Raw genomic sequence first — 21,219 nt, 5'->3', positions numbered from 1 at the left:
GTTGTTTTCCTACCTTTTACTGTGATGTAGTGTCTGTCTTTGTCTCTGAGGTGTGTTTGCTGTAGGCAGCAAAATGCTGGGTCCTCATTACGTATGCAGTTTGTTAATCTTTGTCTTTTTATTGGGGAATGGAGTCCATTGATCTTGAGAGATATTAAGGAATAGTGATTGTTGCTTCCAGTTATCTTCATATTTGGAGGTTAGATTATGTTTTTGTGCTTGTCTTCTCTTTGTTTTGTTATGAAACGATTAGGTTCTTGCTTTTTCTAGGCTGTAGCTTGCCTCCTTGTGTTTGGCTTTACCATACATTATCCTTTGTAGGGTTGAATTTGCAGAAAAATATTGTGTAAATTTGGTCGTGTCATGGAATATCTTGGTTTCTCCATCTATGTTAATTGAAAGTTTCTCTGGATACAGTAAACTGGACTGGCAATTGTGTTCTCTTAGGGTCTCTATGACATCTGTCCAGGATCTTCTGGCTTTCAAATCTCTGGTGAGAAATCTGGTGTAATTCTGATTGGTCTGCCATTATATGTTCTTGACCTTTTTCCCTTACTGCTTTTAATATTCTTTCTTTGTTTTGTGCATTTGGTGTTTTGACTATTATGTGACGGGAGGAGTTTCTTTTCTGGTCCAATCTATTTGGAGTTCTGTAGACTTCTTGTATATTTATGGGCATCTCTTTCTTTAGGTTAGGGAAGTTTTCTTCTATGATTTTGTTGAAGATATTTACTGGTCCTTTGAGTTGGGAGTCTTCACTCTCTTCTATAACTATTATCCTTAGTTTGATCTTCTCATTGTGTCCTGGATTTCCTGTATGTTTTGTGCCAGTTGATTTTTCTGTTTTACATTATCTTTGACAGTTGTGTCAATGATGTCTATGGAATCTTCTGCTCCTGAGATTCTCTCATCTATCTCTTGTATTCTGTTTGTGATGCTTGTATCTATGACTGCTTTTCTCTTCGTTTGGTTTTCTCAATCCAGAGTTGTCTCCCTTTGTGCTTTCTTTATTGTTTCTATTTCTATTTTCAATTCCTTCACCTGTTTGATTGTGTTTTCCTGTAATTCTTTCAGGTATTTTTGTGTTTCTTGTCTAAGGGCTTCTACTTGTTTATTTGTGTTTTCCTGCATTTCTCTAAGGGAGTTCTTTATATGTTTCTTGAAATCCTCCATCATCATGATCAAATGTGATTTTAAATCTAGATCTTGCTTTTCTGGTGTGTTTGGCTGTTCAGTGTTTGCTTTGGTGGGAGAATTGGGCTCTGATGATGCCATGTAGTCTTGTTTTCTGTTGTTTGGGTTCCTGTGCTTGCCTCTTGTCATCAGGTTGTCTCTGGTGTTACCTTGTTCTGCTATTTCTGACAGTAGCTTGATCATCCTATAGGCCTGTGTGTCAGGAGTGCTGTAGACCTTTTTCCTGTTTTCTTCCAGCCAGTTATGGGAACAAAGTGTTTTGCTTCCAGGCATGTAGTTGCTCCTGTCCACTGGCTTTCAGCTATTCCTGTGGGTGTGTATCCTGAGTCCACCAGGCAGGTCACTTGAAGCAGAAAAGTTGGTCTTACCCCTGTTCTCAGGCCTGAAGTCACTCCTTGGGGCTGGGTTTCGGCTCCCTGTGAGAGCAACAACCAGAAGAGCCTGCCCCTACTTCTGGGCCCTGTGTGCAAGGGGGCTCTGATGGTGCTAGGTGTTTTCTTCTAGAGTCAGAAATGTGGGCAGAGAGTAGTCTCCTTTGGCTTCCCAGGTATATCTGCCCCTCTGAAGGTCTAGCTCTTCTTACTATGGGTTTGGGTGCAGGGAACTGTTTGACCAGGTCTGTTGAGATCCAGATGCAGTCTGGACCGCAGGGCTCCTGCAGCTTGACTTCCCCTATCTTCCTGACGCCAGAGGCCCTGTACAGTTTCTTCTTGGGCCAGGGATGTGGGCAAAGGTGGAGAGAAGTGGTGGTCTCTCCTGCCCTGCAGTCAGGATTGCACACACGTCTGGGCAATGAGCTCTCTCTCCCTTGGGGTTTGGGAGCAGGGAGCTGTGGGCTGGGATCAGCGAGGTTCGTTATGAATGTTCTTAAGGGATGGATGTTGTATGTTTAGGTGGGCAATTATATCTTATCAATTAGATCAAAGGTTATTGTGTTGTGTGTTCTTTCATGTAGCAATTTAAGTGTAAAAGAGTGAGTGATGGTTGGAGAGTCTGGGCTGCCACAGAATTGGGATGTGTGCTTCTGACATGGAAACCTGCCCTGGGAACTGGATGGGTAGAGAGATTGTTGCTAGCTCAGAGAGAGGCCTTCAGCTGTGTGATATGGGATGGAGCAGAGTGGGTGTGATGCTTTGCTGACTGAGATTAAGATATATATCAGATATCCTGGGGCAACACAGTGCCAGACCCAGAGCAAGTAAAATAACTTTTATTTTTTCTAATTTTACAACAACACAGACAACAAATCTGGCAGGAGTTGGAAGTACTGAAAAATGCTTTGGCATCAGAAATGGGGATGCAGAATTTGGTTTGCCCTGCCTGTTTTTGGTTTTGCACTGATCCAGTATTTCTTGACTTTGGTCCTTTTCTTCTCTTTTGAAATGCTAAAGCATGTTTTGTGTCATTTTATGTGGGAAGTATGTGATCAGTATTTTTACTTATATTTTACTGGGTGTTGCAATTAAGAGATTGCCTTGAGTTTCAGGAGAGACTTTGAACTTTGGACTTTTAAACAGTATTGAGGCTGTTATAGAGCTGTTATGGGAACTTTGAAAATTGGACTAACCACACTTTGAAATACAATATGGCCTCTGTCCTGTGTGTGGGGCCTGGTAGAGAATGGAATCTTTGCTCTGGGGAACATTTTTCACCTCAACCTGTGGAATTCAGCACTGTGGAATCAAGACTCACAGAATGAGGTAAAAAGTGGTTTCCTTCTAAACAGATGAAAACTATTTTTAGATACCTCTTTGAGTCTGATGGAGTTGAGAGCTGCCTATGTTTTAAGCCTGGATGCAAGTGTGAGAGTTCTAAGAATGAGGGTACCATGTTTGTCCTTCTTCCCTCTTCCACCAGAGATATTTGAAGATCTGTCACCCTTGACCATATCCAGAGATATCTGGAGAAACATCCACTAGGGCAACATAATATTTATCTGTCTCATTCCAAATCCCCCACCAGCTCCTCCCAGTATATAAGAGAGAGGAATTTTAGCTACTATCACAGTCAAATCACTTCTGCCAATCACCTCTTGTGTACTGAAACCTGGATGAGAGTGTGAATGAGAGTGTGAAAGCACCTAGTCATTCTTTGTGTGTTGTACATAACCTCAGAAGACACAGAGAGGAGCACTGATGAGTCCTCTAAGCCCTGTGATAACAATCAAAGATATTTCTGAGAAGGCAATTTATTTGCAATAAAATTATTTTTAAAACAAGTTCTTACTATGTAGCCCTGGCTGTCTTGGGATTTGTTATGAAAATCATGCTGGTTGTAAACTCAGACATCTGCTTATCTCTGCCTCCTGAATGAAGAAAGAAGGTGCACCACTAAACTTTGCTTAACATTCATTTTCTTATTAATAAACAACTTGTGCTAGGGAATTGCTCATTGTGTAAAGTCTTTACAGTAAATGTGAGAATCTGAGTTCAGATGTCCTCAATTCTCATAAAAAATGACCTATTAGTTAGAAGTAGAGAATTTCTCCATACAGCACACACTTACCTGTCTCATTGGAAATTTCATTCTCTGGGCATGGAATGCAGTCAAAACAACAGATCCTTTTTCCTTCTAGGAGGGTTTTTCTAAATCCAGGACCACAACTTTCACTGCATACAGACCTGGGAGTCTGAGGAAAATCACATATGTGTAGGTTATATTCTGATTTTTGCCTACTACTCTAATAAGCACATTGCTCATAGAACTGGATCTAATGAGCATATTGCTTAGAGATGTGGATCATTAATGAACATAGTCTTTTATCCATAAATAACTGGATGTTACTATTGATTGTACATGACATGTCCAATGAATGGTGATGAGCTTTAATGTGTGCTGTGACTTGGACATGGTGAAGCCTTTAATTGGAGAGATCTTGGCTTGGGAAGATGGCTCAGTATAAGAGCATGTAGCTCTCTTGCCGAGGTGCTGAATTTGTTTCCCATATTTCATGGCTCAAAACTGCCTGTAACTCCAGATTCAGGAAATCAAAAGCCCCTTCTGGCCTCCTTGGGCACCAGCACTCAACAGGTAGATATTTGTGTATTCACACAAATAATGAAAAACAAAACATAATTTTAAAGGAAAGGAATTTGGTCATTGGAGGTTTGTCATTGGGAGACATATTGCTACAATGCCATGAGGTGAGTTGCTTTTACTTGTACAAACCACACCACACCACTGTACATCACCACAAATTCAAAAGTAATAGCTAAATGTGTCTCTCATATAAACTTCCAAACTCATCCTGAAGATATATTGTCAATAATGAAAACACACAGCATTTATACATTAGTAATGAACGTGCTTTTGTTACATACAGAAGATGAGAAAATTCTTTTCCTTAAATTGGAAATATAAAATTTAAAAAGTATATTCATGGTTCAGGAGATTGCTGGGTGTGGTGGTGGATTAAAAGTTGCTTCTGAAAGACTCAATGAAAGAGTCCCAGTAAGGAAGCATAGACTCTACTTTTAGCATAAAAATAAATAAGGAAAAAAGAAATAAGCTGATTGTCACTTTTCTTTTCAAAGGAATAGGCAAGTTAGCACCAAGTTTCAACATCTGGCCTGCACCAGGTCAAGCACAAGGGTAGCAGCCAATGAGATTCTGTCCCTTCTAGATCAAATCTAGAAAAACAGCAGGTAGAAACATGTCAATCCATTGTACAGACAGACACACTGTGGCTGGCTTGATGGCGGGAACATAACCAGGTGAACATATGGAAGCCGAAAAGAGGCACAGGAGTTGAGATTCTTCCTGGGCATCCTGGAGATGATTGCCTGGGTAGAATACACCCCTGTCAATGTCTTGGTGAACTACTGTGAGATATTTTATCTATTATTATTAATGCCTGTAAAACATGTACTATGTTTCTCACTCCTACTTTATTCTCTCTATTCTCATTTTCCCAATTCCCTCCTCATTTTACTAATTAATCATGGGTGCTATATCTGTGAAGGATATTTTCTCTAATCAGTACTCTAGTGATGCTGTCTCTGAACCATGGTAGGGAAACAAGAAAAACATACAAGTGTCTTCTAATGCAAATTCACCTCAATATTTTTGTGAAATTACTGTATTTGTTATTGTTATTGACTCTTCCCCATCAGAAGCAGTAATTGATGGAAAGACATCACATGATCAAAGATGCATAGATTTAATATCATGAAAATAACCATTTCATCAATCTATGTACAGATTCAATGCAATCTCAACTAAAATCCCCATCTTATTCTTCATAGTAAAGGACTATTCTAAATTTTATATGAAGCCATGAAAGGTTGTGGATAAAAAGATTAGCCTGAATGGAAAATATGCTGAAAGGATTGCAATTCCAAATCTTAAAATACATTACAGAGTCAAAATAACAAATCAATATGGAATTGACGCAAAACTTGACATGTACACCAATGAAACAAAGTTGAAGATCCGAAAATGAGTACATGTAACTTCACCTACTTAATATTAGACAAAAATTGATAAAACCAAAGAATAGAAAGCACTTTTAACAAACAGTGCCAGGAAAAATGGCTGTCCATGTTTAGAAGAAAATTAGCTCTGTATCTTTCATGCTGCACAGGAACTAACTCCAAATGGATCAAAGTCTTAAACACTAAACTTGAAACAGTCAAACTGCTAGAAGAAAACCTAGGCAGCAGCCCATATGACATGTGTATAGGAAAGGACTTTTGAAATATGACTTTATTTGTCCAAACATTAAGGTCACCGATTCACAACTGGGACCTAATAAAACTCAAACACTTTTGAACAGCTAAATGAAGAGGAAGCTTTCAGAGTGGGAGAGAATCTTTGACAGCTATTCATGTGGCAAAAGGTTAAGATTCACAGCATATAAAGAACTAAAAATAATAAAATGCAATAAATAACATATCTTCCCCCAAAATTAAAAAAATACAAATGACTCATCAAAAATCGACTGGGACACAAATAGAGAGTTCCCCATACAATAAAATGCAATTAAAAATAAAAATAAAATGGCTAAGTTTAGGCTGAAGAGATGACTCAGTGTTTGAGAGCACTGACCCCTCTTCCAGAAAACCTAGGTTCAATTCCCAGCTTGCACATTGCAGCTCACAACTGACCATAGCATCAAAATCTGACATCCTCAGACATATATGCAGATAAAACACCAATGCATATAAAAAAATTAAAATTGACTAAAATATTTTGAAAAAGGTTTAACATCTCTGCAAATTAGAGAGATGCAAATTAAATAGCTTTGAAATTTCGTTTTACCCAAGTCAGAATGGAAATGCCACATGAAATAAGCATCAATCTTTAGGGCTCTTGGGGAAAAGGCAAACCCTACTGACTGTATGACCGGAAACTGGTATCACCACTAAGAATGTCAGTGCGGAAAATTCTCAACAAAGTAAAAGGTATCTATCCTGTGACTCAGTTATACCAATCTTTGGAATGTGTCTAAAGGACTTAACATCCTACTCTAGAGGTACTTTCTCATTACTGCTCCATTCACAATAGCTAGGAAATTGAGACAACCTCAATGTCCTACAACTGACAAATAGAATACAGTTTAGCTGTAAAAAATAAAATTATGAATTTGCAAGGAAATAGATGGAATTAGAAGAGACCATATTGAGTGATCTTGAATAACAAAACCCCAATATCAGATGGAAGAAGCCATCTTTTGAGTTGTTGGCCAGGGCTGTCCAAGAAAGTTTCAAAGTATAGACTATTTCTATTGCTTTTGGTTGCACCACTCTCAGAGGTAGATGGTAAATTCCCTGTAAAAGTAATTCTTGAGGATTTTCTTTGCCTCTCATGTACCTGAATAACTCCAGGAATTTCTACATCTGTTCTAGCCTTCTTTAGCACCCAAATAATAGACATATAGACCTGGTATTCTTATTAGCATGCTGCAAGCACTAAACTTGGCAGGTTCTGAGCTATCCTAACCTGAGAAGCTGCTATTCCCAAGCCATATACCCCATTACTAGCCATCTGGTTATGTACTGTCTCACTCTGCTCTATATGAGTCCACATGACTGCTTTCTTTCCCTGACTTCATGGAAAATCATCCTGGTCCATCCACATGGTCTCTCCCTCTTTTCCTTTTCTCCTCTCTCCCTAATCTTCTGTCTCTTTGGGAAAACCTGCTGGGATGGAAAGTCTTGCCCTATTCTTTTCTCCACAGGCCATTGTCTGATTAGCTATTGGTAAACCAATCAGAGGTGATTTGAATCAATTATTATATAGACTTACATAGACTGGAGACAGTTGACCCTGCCATCCAGACTACAACAAGATATCTGAGAATGGAAAGCAGCATCTGAATATAGAGTGCACAAAACTATCCCCCAATATTCACTATTGCTAAAGACACTCAATGCTGCAAAAATGGCAAGGAGATCCGTCAATTGGAACTGATATGAATTTGTATTCCCTGAGGACTAGCTTTCACAGTACCAAAAGATAGCATGTAAGATTTCAAAGGAAGGTAGAAACCAACAGCCCTACCCAGCCATGATGCCTATGAATCATATCAACTCCCAGCATGACAGAATAACTCTAAGAGTGTAATAATGGTGTTGGATAGCTTTTTTTTGGTAACCAACAGCTTCATAAGTGGACTTAGACTTGTTAAATGAGATGGAAATCATGCCTGGTATGGAAAGCAGATCACTACTCAGTACTAGTGATGTCATGTTTATTGGAGGGGAATCTCCAATAAATTAATAAACTAATTTAATAAATCAGCAAAACCCTTAGCAACAATATAAAACATTTGCCCATATACCCGCAGATAAGTGTAGCCTTCACCCCACATAAAGAAAATGTATTTTTGCAATACTTGAAGACCACTATCAGAAACTCAAACAATCAAAATGCACAGCTGTGGAGCCCATACTAATGGATGGACAGAAGCATCCCTAAAATACCGTAACACATAACAATCAAGATATATTGAGAAAGATGGGACAGACAGATTATAAAAGCCAGAGGATCAGAGTTTGCTGTGGGATTGTGGCTATTATTAATGTCAGAAACTACATCCATAATGTCTCACCAGTGTAACTGCCCAAAATGAGCAGAACAAGGCGGACAACAACAAATATGCTAAGCTGGATGGGGAAAAGGCATGAGATTTAACCCTTCATAAAGAATTACATAATAATAGAAATTGAGAAAATTTAAAAAAATCATTAGGTGTTACTTAAAAAAGCCTACTCCATTAAACTGGAAAATATAAGTTGAATGGATGATTTTCTAGACAGATACCACATACCAAAGTTAAAACAAGATCAGGTAAATTATCTAAACAGCCTCAAAACCATTAAGGAAATAGAAACATTCATTAAAAGTCAACAAGTGAACAAACAAAACAAAACAAAACAAAAGAAAAAAGAAATAAAGAAATAAATGAATAAGAAAGAAAGAAAGAGGAAGAAAGAAAGAAAGCCAGCCAGCCCAGGGCTACATGGTTTTAGTGCAGAATTCTACCAGACTTTCAAGGAAGAGCTAAAACCAATGCTCCTCATAGAAGAGGGTGAAGGAGGATGGGAGAGGGGGTTTCCAGAGGGGAAACTGGGAATGAAGATAACACTTGAAATGTAAATAAATAAAATATCCAATAAAAATTGCTGTAAAAATAGAAACAGAATAATGCTACATCATTCATACTTTTAGTCCATAGTTACCCTGATACCTAAACCATAAAGACTCAACAAAGAGAATTTCAGACTAATTTTTCTTCTGAATATCAACATAAAAAACTGAATAGAATTCTAACAAAATGAAACCAAGAATACATCAAAAACACCATTCTCTATGATCAAGTAGGTTTCATCCCAAGGATGAATATACAGAAATCCATCAACATATTCCACTCTATAAAGAAATCCAGAGGGGGGTGGAATCACATAATCATCACATTAGATGCTGAGAAAGACTTCAACAAAATCCAACACTTCTTCATGTTAAAAGGCTTGGAGAGATCAAGAATTCTAGGCACACATCCAAACATAATAAACTGCAAGAGAATAGCCAGCATCAAATTAAATGGAGAAGAACTTGAAGTCATTCCACTAAAATCAGAGGCAAAACAAGACTGCCAACTCTCCCTATCTATTCAATATAGTACTTGAAGTTCTAGCTAGAGTAATGAGACAGCAAAAGGAGATCAAGGGGGTACAAATTGGAAAGGAGAGTCAGGTATTACCATTCTCAGATGATTTAATAGTATACATATGTGAACCTCAAGATTCTACCAGATAATTTCTACAGCTGATAATTTCAGTAAAGTTGCTTGATATAAAATTAACTCAAATAAATATCCCTTCTTTATACATTGATGAATCGGCCAAGAAAGAAATTAGGGAAACACAATAGTCACAAATAATATAAAACATCTTGGTGTAACTCTAATCAAACACGTGAAAGATCTGTATGACAAGAATTTCAAGTCCCTGTAAAACAAAATTGAAGAAGATATCAGGAGATGGGAAGATCTCCCATGCACATAAATTGGCAGGATTAACAGTGAAAATGGCCATCTTACTAAAAGCAACCTACAGATTTAATGCAATTCCCATCAAAATTCCAACACATTTTTAAATAGACCTTGAAAAAGCAATTCTCAACTTCAGGATATCAAAAACAATCTTGAACAGTGAATAACTTTCTGGAGAAATCACTATCATAGACCTTGAGCTCTACTACAGAGCATTAGTAATAAAACTGAATAGTATCATTACAGAAACAGGCAGGGTGATCAATGGAACTGATTGAAGTTCCTGAAATAAACCCACACACCTATGATCACTTGATTTTTGACAAAGAAGCCAAAACATATAAATAAAAAAGAAAGCATCTTCAACAAATGGTTCTAGTCTAGATATCAGATATGTAGAGAAATGCAAATAGATCCATAATTATTATCCTGCACAAAATTCAAGTCCAAATGGATCAAGAACCTCAACATAAACCTGGATACACTAAATCTCATAGAAGAGAGAACTTGAGCTCATTGGTACAGGAGACAATTTCCTGAACAGTATACCAATCGCTCACACTATAAGATCAACAATGAATAAATGGAACCTCATGAAACTGAAAAGATTCTGTAAGGTAAAGGACACTGCCAACAAATCAAATGGGAAGTGTACAAATTGGGAAATATCTTCACTAACCATACATCTGACAGAGGACTAAAAACCAAAAAACAAACCAAATAGCTCAATTATAAAATGGAGTACAAAACTGAACAGAGGATTCTCAACAGAGGAATTTCTAATGGCCAAGAAACACTTAAAAATGTTCATCATCCTTAGTTAATGTGAATCAAGACAACTCTGAGATTCCAACTTACACCAATCAGAAGGGCTAAGATCAAAAGCTCATGCAACAGCACATTTTGTTGAGGATATGGAGAAAGGGGGAACACTTCTCCATTGTTGGTGGCATTATAAACTTGTACAGAAATTCTGGAAATCAATCTTGTGGTTTTTTTGAAAATTGGAAATAGTTCTACCTGAAGACCCAGCTATACAGCTCCTGGACATATACTCAAAAACTGCTACACTATACTACAAGGATATGTGCTCTAATATGTTCATAGGAGACTTCTTCATAATGGCCAGAAATTGAAAACAATGGGGACATCCCACAACCTAAGAATGGATAAAGAAAATATGGTTCATTTACACAATTAAATATTATACAGTTATTTAGAATAAGGATGTGAATTTTGTAGGCCAATGAATGGAACTAGAAAATATCCTTGTGAGTGAGGTAACCCAGACCCAAAGACATGCATTGTATGAATTCACTGATAAGTGGATATTAGCTGAAATGTACAGAATACCCATGATAAACCCCACAAACCCAAAGAAGTTAAATAAGAAGGGAGGCCCAAGAGAAAATGCTTGGATCTCACTTAAAAGGGGAAGAAAATATTCATAAGAGGTAGAGGCAGTTTGGGATCTGGATGTGAGAGTGAATGGGGAGGAGGATGGGGTAGAATCAGGTGCGTAGAGACACAGGAGAGAGGTCTAAAGGATCAGAGATGTTGGGGGGTGTTAGAATGGTGGGAATCTGTAGGAATTTCCAGAGATTTGGGATGGGGAGCCTCCAAGGAGTAAATATGGGTGACTTCAGATGAGATGGGGACATGGAACCTGAAGAGGCCACCTTCTGTAACAAGGCAGGATCTAGAATAGAGACAAACCCACCCACAAAACTTTCTACCCAAAATTTGTCCTATCTAAAAGAAATGCAGAGACAAAAACAGCAGAGACTGAATAAGCAGGGACAGAGTGGACAGCCTTGTCTAGTCCCTGATTTTAGTGGGATTGCTTCAAATTTTTTGTCATTTAGTTTGATGCTGGCTACTGATTTGCTGTATATTGCTTTTACTATGTTTAATTATGAGTCTTGAATCCCTGATCTTTTCAAGACTTTTAAAATGAAGGGGTGTTGAATTTTGTGAAAGACTTTCTCAGGATCTAATGAGATGTTCATGTGGTTTTTTTCTTAGAGTTTGTTTACATAGTGGATTACATTGATGGATTTCCATATATTGAACCATCCCTTCATTCCTGGGATGAAACCTACTTGCTCATGACAGATCCTCATGTTTGATGTGTTCTTGGACTCAGTTTGTGAGAATCTTATTGAGTTGTTGATATTCATAAGGGAAATTGATCTGAAGTTCTCTCTCTTTGTTGGGTCATTGTGTGGTTTAGGTATAAGTGTAATTGTGTCTTCAAAGAAGGAATTGGTTACTGCTCCTTCTCACTCTCTCCCTACTGATTCAATATACTACTCAAAGTCCTAGCCAGAGCACTCAGACAACAAAAGGAATTCAAAAGGATACAAATGTGAAAGGAAAATCAAATTTACACTATGTGCAGATAAAATGATAGTATACTTAAGTGACCACAAAAGCTCTAACAGAGAACTACTAAGCCTGATAACCAACTTCATCAAAGTGGCTGGGTATGAAATTAACTCAAAGGAACTGAAGCCTTCCTCTACTCAACGATAAACAGGCTAAGAAAAAATTAGGGAAAGGACACACTTCATGATATTCACAAATACTATAAAATACCCCATTGTGACTCTAATCAAGCGGGTGATCTGTAGACCAAGAAATTTAAGTATCTGAAGAAAGAAATTGAAGAAGATCTCAGAAGATGGAAAGGTCTCACATGCTCATGGATTGGCAGGATTTATATAGTAAAAATGGACATTTTGCCAAAGGCAATCTACAGATTCAATGCATTCCCCATCAAAATTCCAACGCAATCCTTCATAGAGTTAGAAAGATCAATTTGTAAATTCATTTGGAATAATAATAACCCCAGGATAGTGAAAACTATCCTCAAAAATAAAGTACTTCTGGGGGGAATCACTATCCTTGAACTCAGGCAGTATTACAGAGCAATAGTGATAAAAACTGTATGGTATTGGCGTAGAGACAGGCAGATAGATCAATGGAGTGGAAGTGAAGATCCAGTAGAATTGAACCCACACACCTATGGTCACTTCATCTTTGACAACATAGTAAAAACCATCCAGTGGATAAAAGATAGCATTTTCAACAAATGGTAGATCAGCATGTAGAAGAATGCAAATTGACCAATTCTTATCACCCTGTACAAAGCTCAAGTCCAAGTGGCTCAAGGACCTTCACATAATACCAGATACACTCAAACTAATAGAAGAAAATGTGGGGAAGTGTCTAGAACACATGGGCACTGGGGAAAAGTTTCTGATTAATGGCTTATGATCTAAGATCAATAATCAACAAATGTGACTTAATAAAACTGCAAAGCAGTAAGGCAAAGGACACTGTCATTAGGATAAAATGGCAATCAACAGATTGGGAAAAGATCTTTAGCAATCCTACATCTGATACAGGGCTAATATCCAGTACATCCAAAGACCTCAAGAAGTTAGACTCCAGTGAGTCCAATAACCCTATTAAAATTGGGTACAGAGCCAAACAAAGAATTCTTAGCTGAGGAATATCAAATGACTGAGAAGTACCTAAAGAAGTGTTCAACATTCTTAATCATCAGGGAAATGCAAATGAAAACAACCCTGAGATTTCACCTCACACCAGTCAGAATGGCTAAGAAGAAAACACAGGTGACAACAGATGCTGGCAAGGATGTGGAGAAAGAGGAACACTCCTCCATTGTTGGTGGGATTGCAAGCTGGTACAACCATTCTGGGAATCAGTTTGGAGGTTCCTCAGAAAATTGGACATTGCACTACCTGAGGACCCAGCTATACCAATGCTGGGTATATACCCAAGGGATACTTCAACATACAACAAAGACACGTGCTCCACTATGTTCATAGCAGCTTTATTTATAATATCCAGAAGCTAGAAAGAACCCAGATGTCCTTCAACAGAGGAATGGATACAGAAAATGTGGTACATCTACACAATGTAATACTACTCAGCTCTCAAAAACCATGACATTATGAAATTCATAAGCAAATGCATGGAAGTGGAAAATATCATCCTGAGTGAGGTAAACCAATCACAAAAAACCCCACACATGGTATGCACTCACTGAAGAGTGGATATGAGCCAAAAAGCTTGAATTACCCAAGATACAATCCACAGATTACATGAAGTTCAAGAAGAAGGACAACCAAAGAGCAGATGCTTCTGTCCTCCTTAAAAGGGGGAATAAAAATATTCATAGGAGGGGATATGGAGAGAAGGTTTGGAGTCGAGATTGAAGGAATGGTAATTCTGAGCATGTCCCAACTGGGGATCCAGCCCATATATAAATACAGCCACCAAAACTAGACAATATCGATGAAGCGAAGAAGTACATGCTGACAGGAATCTGATATACCCATCTTCTGAGAGGCTCAGTCAGAGTGTGACAAATACAGATTTGAATGCTAGCAGCAAACCATTGAACTGAGAATGGGGTCCCTGTTAGAAGAATTAAAAAAGGAGTGAAGGAGCTGAAGGGGCTTGCAACCCCATAAGAACAGCAATACCAACCAATCAGAGCTCCCAGGGACTAAACTACTACCCAAAGACTAAACATGGGCAGACCCATGGCTCCAACTGCATATGTAGAAGGGTATGGCCTTGTTGGGCACCAATGGGAGAAGTCCTTGATCCTGTCAAGGCTGGACCCCCAGTGTGGGGGAATGTCATGGTGAGTAGGTGGCAAGGGGAGGGGGTTGGAGTGGGCAAACACCCTCATAGAAGGAGGTGAGTGGGATGAGAAAGGGGGCTTATGTCCAGGAAGCCAGGAAAAGGAATAACATTTGAAATATAAATAAAAAATATCTGAAAAAAAGACAGCAGAGCCCGAAGGAATGGCCAACCAGTAGTTGGCCCTACTTGAGACCCATCCCATGTGCAAGCACCAATCCCTGACACTATAATGATACTTTGTTATGCTTGCAGACAGGACCCTATCATAACTGTCCTCCGAGTGATTGTATGCAGCAGGTGGCTGAAACTATTGCAGACACCGACTGCCAAATATTGAATGTATGTCATGAAGTCTTCTGAAAGATTTAGGGGAATGATTGAAGTCCCTAAAGGAGATAGAAACTCCATAGGGAACCCAACAGAGTCAACAAACATAGAGACCGTGGAGGTCTTAGAGACTGAGCCACTAATTATGCACCATATACAGACTGGACCAAGGCTCCCAGCACATATGAAGCAGTGTCCATGTGGGCCCTCCACAACTGGAGCAGAGGCTCTACTTAAAGCTGTAGCCTGACTGTAGTGTCAGTTCTTGAACAGGACTACATTGTCAGCCTTCAGTGAGAAAATAATGTACGTAATCATGTAGAGATTTGATGGGCAATGATGTGGGGATACTGAGGGTGGTCCACATCCTTTCAGGGTATAAGAGGAGGGGAGATGGAGGGAGAGACTCTGTCAGGTAGGATTAGAAGTGGGACAGCACTTGAAATATGAATGAATAAATAAATTAATAAATCAAAAATAAATCTGACAAAGAATCAACAAAACGAAATTAAAAAACAAATTACAGACAACTGAGGAACTGTAGGAGCAGGGTGTGGGGTTATCCTCTCCAGGGAAGTACACACCAATTGGCTGTCCAGTATAAAATGGTGAACTAAAAAGAAGACTTAAAAGTAGCATTACCTGGACTAAGAAGGTAATAGGTAGGAAAAAATATACATATGAATGTATATACATACATTCATACAGTATTTATTAATTAAATAAAAGACCATGAATTTGAAGGAGAGAAGGAAATGTATATGGGAACATTGGAGGTAGAAGCGGAAGGGAGGAGACACGCCTGGGTAGTCAGAGGAGACTACACTCTGACCACGTTTCTGACTCCAGAGGAAAATACCTAACGCCATCTGGGACCCCGGTCCATGGGGGTTCCTGGAAAACTCGGCGCATGCCCTCCTGGTTGCCAACCTCATGGAGAGCACAAAATCAAATCCCCTCGAGCAAACATGAGCCATGGGACCACAGGTAAGTACAAATTCTCTACTCCAAGCGACCTGCCTGGTGGTCTCAGGACACAGAAAGGCAAAATTACTCTGGGACGAGACACTTCCGGTTTTTATCTGGAGCCCCATCCTCGATGATCCCAGCCCCCAGCTCACTGCTCCCAAACCCCTTGGGAGAGAGAGCTCACCACCCAGAGAGGTGGACACTCCTGAGACTGCAGAGCAGGAGAGACCACCAATACTGCCCACCACTGCCCACATCCCTGGCCCAAGAGGACACTGTATATGGCGTCTGGGAACTGGAAGATAGGGGCACTGGAGCTGCAGGTCCCTTGGGCTCCAGACTCCACTCGGACCTGAAGGGACCCAATCAAAAGTTCTCTGCACCCAAATCCTGTGGGAGAGAGAGCTAAACCTTCAGAGGAGCAGACACGCCTGGAAAGCCCGAAGAGCTACACTCTACCCACATTTACTTACTAAAGCTCAAAACACACATTGCACCTCACACAATAATAGTAAGAGATTTCAACATCCCACTCTCCTCAATGGACAGATCATGGAAACAGAAATTAAACAGAGACATAGGCATACTTAGAGAAGTCTTGAGCCAAATGGACTTAATAGATATTTTTAGAACATTCTATCCTAAAGCAAAAGGATATACATTCTTCCCACCACCTCATGGTACTTTCTCCAAAATTGACCATATAATCGGTCATAAAACAGGCCTCAACAGATACTTAAAGATAGAAATAATCTCATGCATCCTAGCAGACCATCGCGGGCTAAAGCTGGTCTTCAATAACAATAAGGGAAGAACACCTACACATACATGGAAGTTGAACAAGTCTCTACTCAATGATAACCTGGTCAAGGAAGAAACAAAGAAAGAAATTAAAGACTTCTTAGAATTTAATGAAAATGAAGGTACAACATACCCAAACTTATGGGACACAATGAAAGCTCTGCTAAGAGGAAACCTCATAGCTTTGAGAGCCTGCAGAAAGAAACAGGAAAGAGCATATGTCAGCAGCTTGACAGCACACCTAAAAGCTCTAGAACAAAAAGAATCAAATACATCCAGGAGGAGTAGAAGACAGGAAATAATCAAACTCAGAGCTGAAATCAACCAAGTAGAAACAAAAAGGACCATAGAAAGAATCAACAGAACCAAAAGTTGGTTCTTTGAGAAAATCAACAAGATAGATAAACCCTTAGCCAGACTAATGAGATGACACAGAGAGTGTGTCCAAATTAACAAAATCAGAAATGAAAAGGGAGACATAACTACAGAACAGGAGGAAATTCAAAAAATCCTCAGACCCTACTACAAAACCCTATATTCAACAAAACTTGAAAATCTGCGGGAAATGGACAATTTCCTAGACAGATACGAGGTACTGAAGTTAAATCAGGAACATAGAAACCATTGAAACAACCCCATAACTCCTAAAGAAATAGAAGCAGTCATTAAAGGTCTCCCAACTAAAAAGAGCCTAGGTCCGGATGGGTTCAGTGCAGTATTCTATCAGACTTTCATAGACCTCATACCAATACTATCCAAACTATTCCACAAAATTAAAACAGATGGAGTGCTACTGAATTCCTTCTATGAAGCCACAATTACTCTTATACATAAACCACACAAAGACCCAACAAAGTAAGAGAACTTCAGACCAATTTCCCTTATGAATATCGACACAAAAATACTCAAAAAATTCTGGCAAACCGAATCCAAGAGCACATCAAAACAATCATCCACCATGATCAAGTAGGCTTCATCCCAAGCATGCAGGGATGTAAACCATCAACATGATCCATTATATAAACAAACGGAAAGAACAAAATCCCATGATCATTTCATCAAATGCTGAAAAAGCCTTTTACAAAATTCAACACCCCTTCATGATAAAATTCCTGGAAAGAATAGGAATTCAAGGCCCATACCTAAACATAGTAAAAGCCATATACGGCAAGCCAGTCATTAACATTAAATTAAATGGACAGAAACTTGAAACAATCTCACTAAAATCAGGGACTAAACAAGGCTGCCCACTGTCTCCCTACTTATTCAATATAGTTCTTGAAGTTCTAGCCAGAGCAATCAGACAACAAAAGAAGATCAAGGGGATATAGATTGCAAAAAAAGAAGTCAAAATATCACTATTCTCAGATGATAAGATAGTGTATTTAAGTGATCCGAAAAGTTCCACCAGAGAACTACTCAAGCTGATAAACAATTTCAGCAAAGTGGCTGGGTATAAACTTAACTCAAATAAATCAATAGCCTTCCTCTACACAAAAGAGAAACAAGCTGAGAAAGAAATTAGGGAAATGACACTCTTCATTACAGTCCCAAATAATGTAAAATATCTCAGTGTGACTTTAACCAAGCAATTAAAAGATCTGTACAATAAGAATTTCAAGCCTATGAAGAAAGAAACTGAAGAAGACTTCAGAAGATGGAAAGATCTCCCATGCTCAAGGATTGGCAGGATTAATATAGTAAAAATGGCCATTTTACCAAAAGCGATCTACAGATTCAATGCAATCCCCATCAAAATACCAATCCAATTCTTCAAAGAGTTAGACAGAACAATTTGCAAATTCATCTGGAATAACAAAAACCCAGGATAGCTAAAACTATCCTCAACAATAAAAGGACTTCTGGGGGATCACTGTCCCCCAGAGTCAAGCAGTATTACAGAGCAATAGTGATAAAAGCTACATGGTATTGGTACAGAGACAGGCAGATAGACCAGTGGAATACAACTGAAGACCCAGAAATGAACCCACACACCTAAGGTCACTCAATTTTTGAAAAAGGAGCCAAAACCATCCAATGGAAAAAAGATAGCATTTTCAGCAAATGGTGCTGGTTCAACTGGAGGTCAACATGTAGAAGAATGCAGATCGATCCATGCTTATCACCCTGTACAAAGCTTAAGTCCAAGTGGATTAACGACCTCCACATCAAACCAGATACACTCAAACTAGTAGAAGAAAAAGTGGGGAAGCGATTCGATCACATGAACACTGGAGAAAATTTCCTGAACAACACACCAATGGCTTATTCTCTAAGATCAAGAATAGACATATGGGATCTCATAAAACTGCAAAGCTTCTGTGAGGCAAAGAACACTGTTGTAAGGACAAAACGGCAATGAACAGATTGGGAAAAGATCTTTACCAATCCTACAATAGATAGAGGGCTGGCTTATATCCAGAATATATGAAGAACTCAAGAAGTTAGACCGCAGGGGACTAATAACCCTATTAAAATATGGGGTTCAGAGCTAAGCAAAGAATTCACAGCTGAGGAATGCCGAATGGCTGAGAAACACCTAAAGAGATATTCAACATTTTTAGTCTTAAGGGAAATGCAAATCAAAACAACCCTGAGATTTCACCTGACACCTGTCAGAATGGCTAAGATCAAAAATTCAGGTGACAGCAAATGCTGGCATGGATGTGGAGAAAGAGAAACACTCCTACATTGCTGGTGGGATTGCAGACTGGTACAACCATTCTGGAAATCAGTCTGGAGGTTCCTCAGAAAATTGGACATTGCAATACCTGAGGACCCAGCTATACCTCTCTTGGGCATATACCCAAAAGGTGCCCCAACATATAACAAAGACACATGCTCCACTATGTTCATAGCAGCCTTATTTATAATAGCCAGAAGCTAGAAAGAACCCAGATGCCCTTCAACAGAGGAATGGGTACAGAAAATGTGGTACATCTACACAATGGAATATTACTCAGCTGTCAAAAACAATGACTTTATGAAATTCATAGGCAAATTGATGGAACTGGAAAATATCTGGAGTGAGTTAACCCAATCACAGAAAAACACACATGGAAGGCACTCATTGGTAAGTGGCTATTAGCCCAAATGCTTGAATTACCCTAGATGCACAGAACACATGAAACTCAAGAGGGATGACCAAAATGTGAATGCTTCACCTCTTCTATACGCAATGATAACTTGGTCAAGGAAGAAATAAAGAAATCAAAGACTTTTTAGAATTTAAAGAAAATGAAGGCACATTATAGCAAAACATATGGTGCACAATGAAAGCAGTGCTAAGAGGAAAATCGTAGCTCTGAGTGCTTCCAAAAAGAATCTTGACAGAGCATACACTAGCAGCTTGACAGCACACCTGAAAGCTCTAGAATAAAAGGAAGCAAATACACTCAAGAAGAGCAAAGAGTAGGAAATAATCAAGCTCACAGCTGAAGTCAACCAAGTTGAAACAAAAAGAACTATACAAAGAATCAACAAAATCAGGAACTGGTTCTTTGAGAAAATCAATAAGATAGAGAAACCCTTAGCCAGACTACCCAGAAGGCACAGAGAGAGTATCCAAATTAACAAAATCAGAAATGAAAAGGGAGAGATAACAGCAGAAATGGAGGAAATTTTTTAAAAAATCACCACATCATAGTACAAAAGTTTATACTCAACAAAACTAGAAAATCTGGATGAATGAATATTTTCTAGGCAGATACCAGGTACCAAGGTTAAATTAAGATCAGATAAACCATCCAAACAGTCCCATAATTCCTAAAGAGAGAAAATGTCATTAAATCTTATGAAAATGATGGAATCTTTAAAGAAGAAATTAATGGATTCCTTAAAGAAATACAGGAGTACACAATCAAACAGGTGAAGAAAATAAATAAAACTGTTCAAACATGAAGAGGGAAATAGAAGCAATAAAGAAAACACAAACTTAGTGAATCCTGGAGATGGAGAACTGAGGAAAAGAATAGGAGCTAGAGAAACAGGCATTATCAACACAATGAATATAAGTGATGAAAGAAGGGAATCTAAGGCTTAGAAAATACAACAGAAGAAACCCATATATGGGTTATAAATTAAACCTAAAATGGAAAGCACCCAGATGACCTTCAACAGAGGAATGGATACAGAAAATGTGGTACATGTATACAATAGAATATTACTCAGCTATCAAAAACAATGACTTTATGCAATTCATAAGCAAATGGATGGAACTGGAAAATATCATCCTGAGTGAGGTAAACCAATCACAGGAAAACACACATGGTATGCACTCATTGATAAGTGGATATTAGCCCAAATGCTCCAATTACCCTAGATGCACAGAACACAGGAAAATCAAGAAGGATGACCAAAACGTGAATGCTTCACTCCTTCTTTAAAAGGGAAACAAGAATACCCTTGGGAGGGGATAGGGAGGCAAAGTTTAGAACAGAGGCAGAAGGAACACCCATTCAGAGCCTGCCCCACATGTGGCCCATATATATACAGCCACCAAACTAGATAAGATGGATGAAGCAAAGAAGCGCATTCTGACAGGAACTGGATGTAGATCTCTCCCGAGAGACACAGCCAGAACACAGCAAATATATAGGCGAATGCCAGCAGCAAACCAGTGAATTGAGAACAGGACCCCCGTTGAAGGAATCTTAGAAAGGACTGAAAGAGCTTGACTGGCTTGAGACCCCATATGAACAACAATGCCAACCAACCAGAGCTTCTAGGGACTAAGCCACTACCCAAAGATT

General features: G+C 38.8%; 1 pseudogene; it reads right to left on the bottom strand.

Annotated features, from left to right (window-relative positions):
• LOC116885432 overlaps nucleotides 1-21,219 on the bottom strand; it is a 112,012-nt pseudogene that overhangs the window by 9,908 nt on the left and 80,885 nt on the right.

The sequence above is a fragment of the Rattus rattus genome, chromosome 16, assembly GCF_011064425.1.
Source record: "Rattus rattus isolate New Zealand chromosome 16, Rrattus_CSIRO_v1, whole genome shotgun sequence".
In the NCBI taxonomy this organism is placed as follows: domain Eukaryota; kingdom Metazoa; phylum Chordata; class Mammalia; order Rodentia; family Muridae; genus Rattus; species Rattus rattus.
The sequence above is the reverse complement of the archived record's forward strand: the minus strand, read 5'-3'. Positions and strand labels throughout refer to the sequence as shown.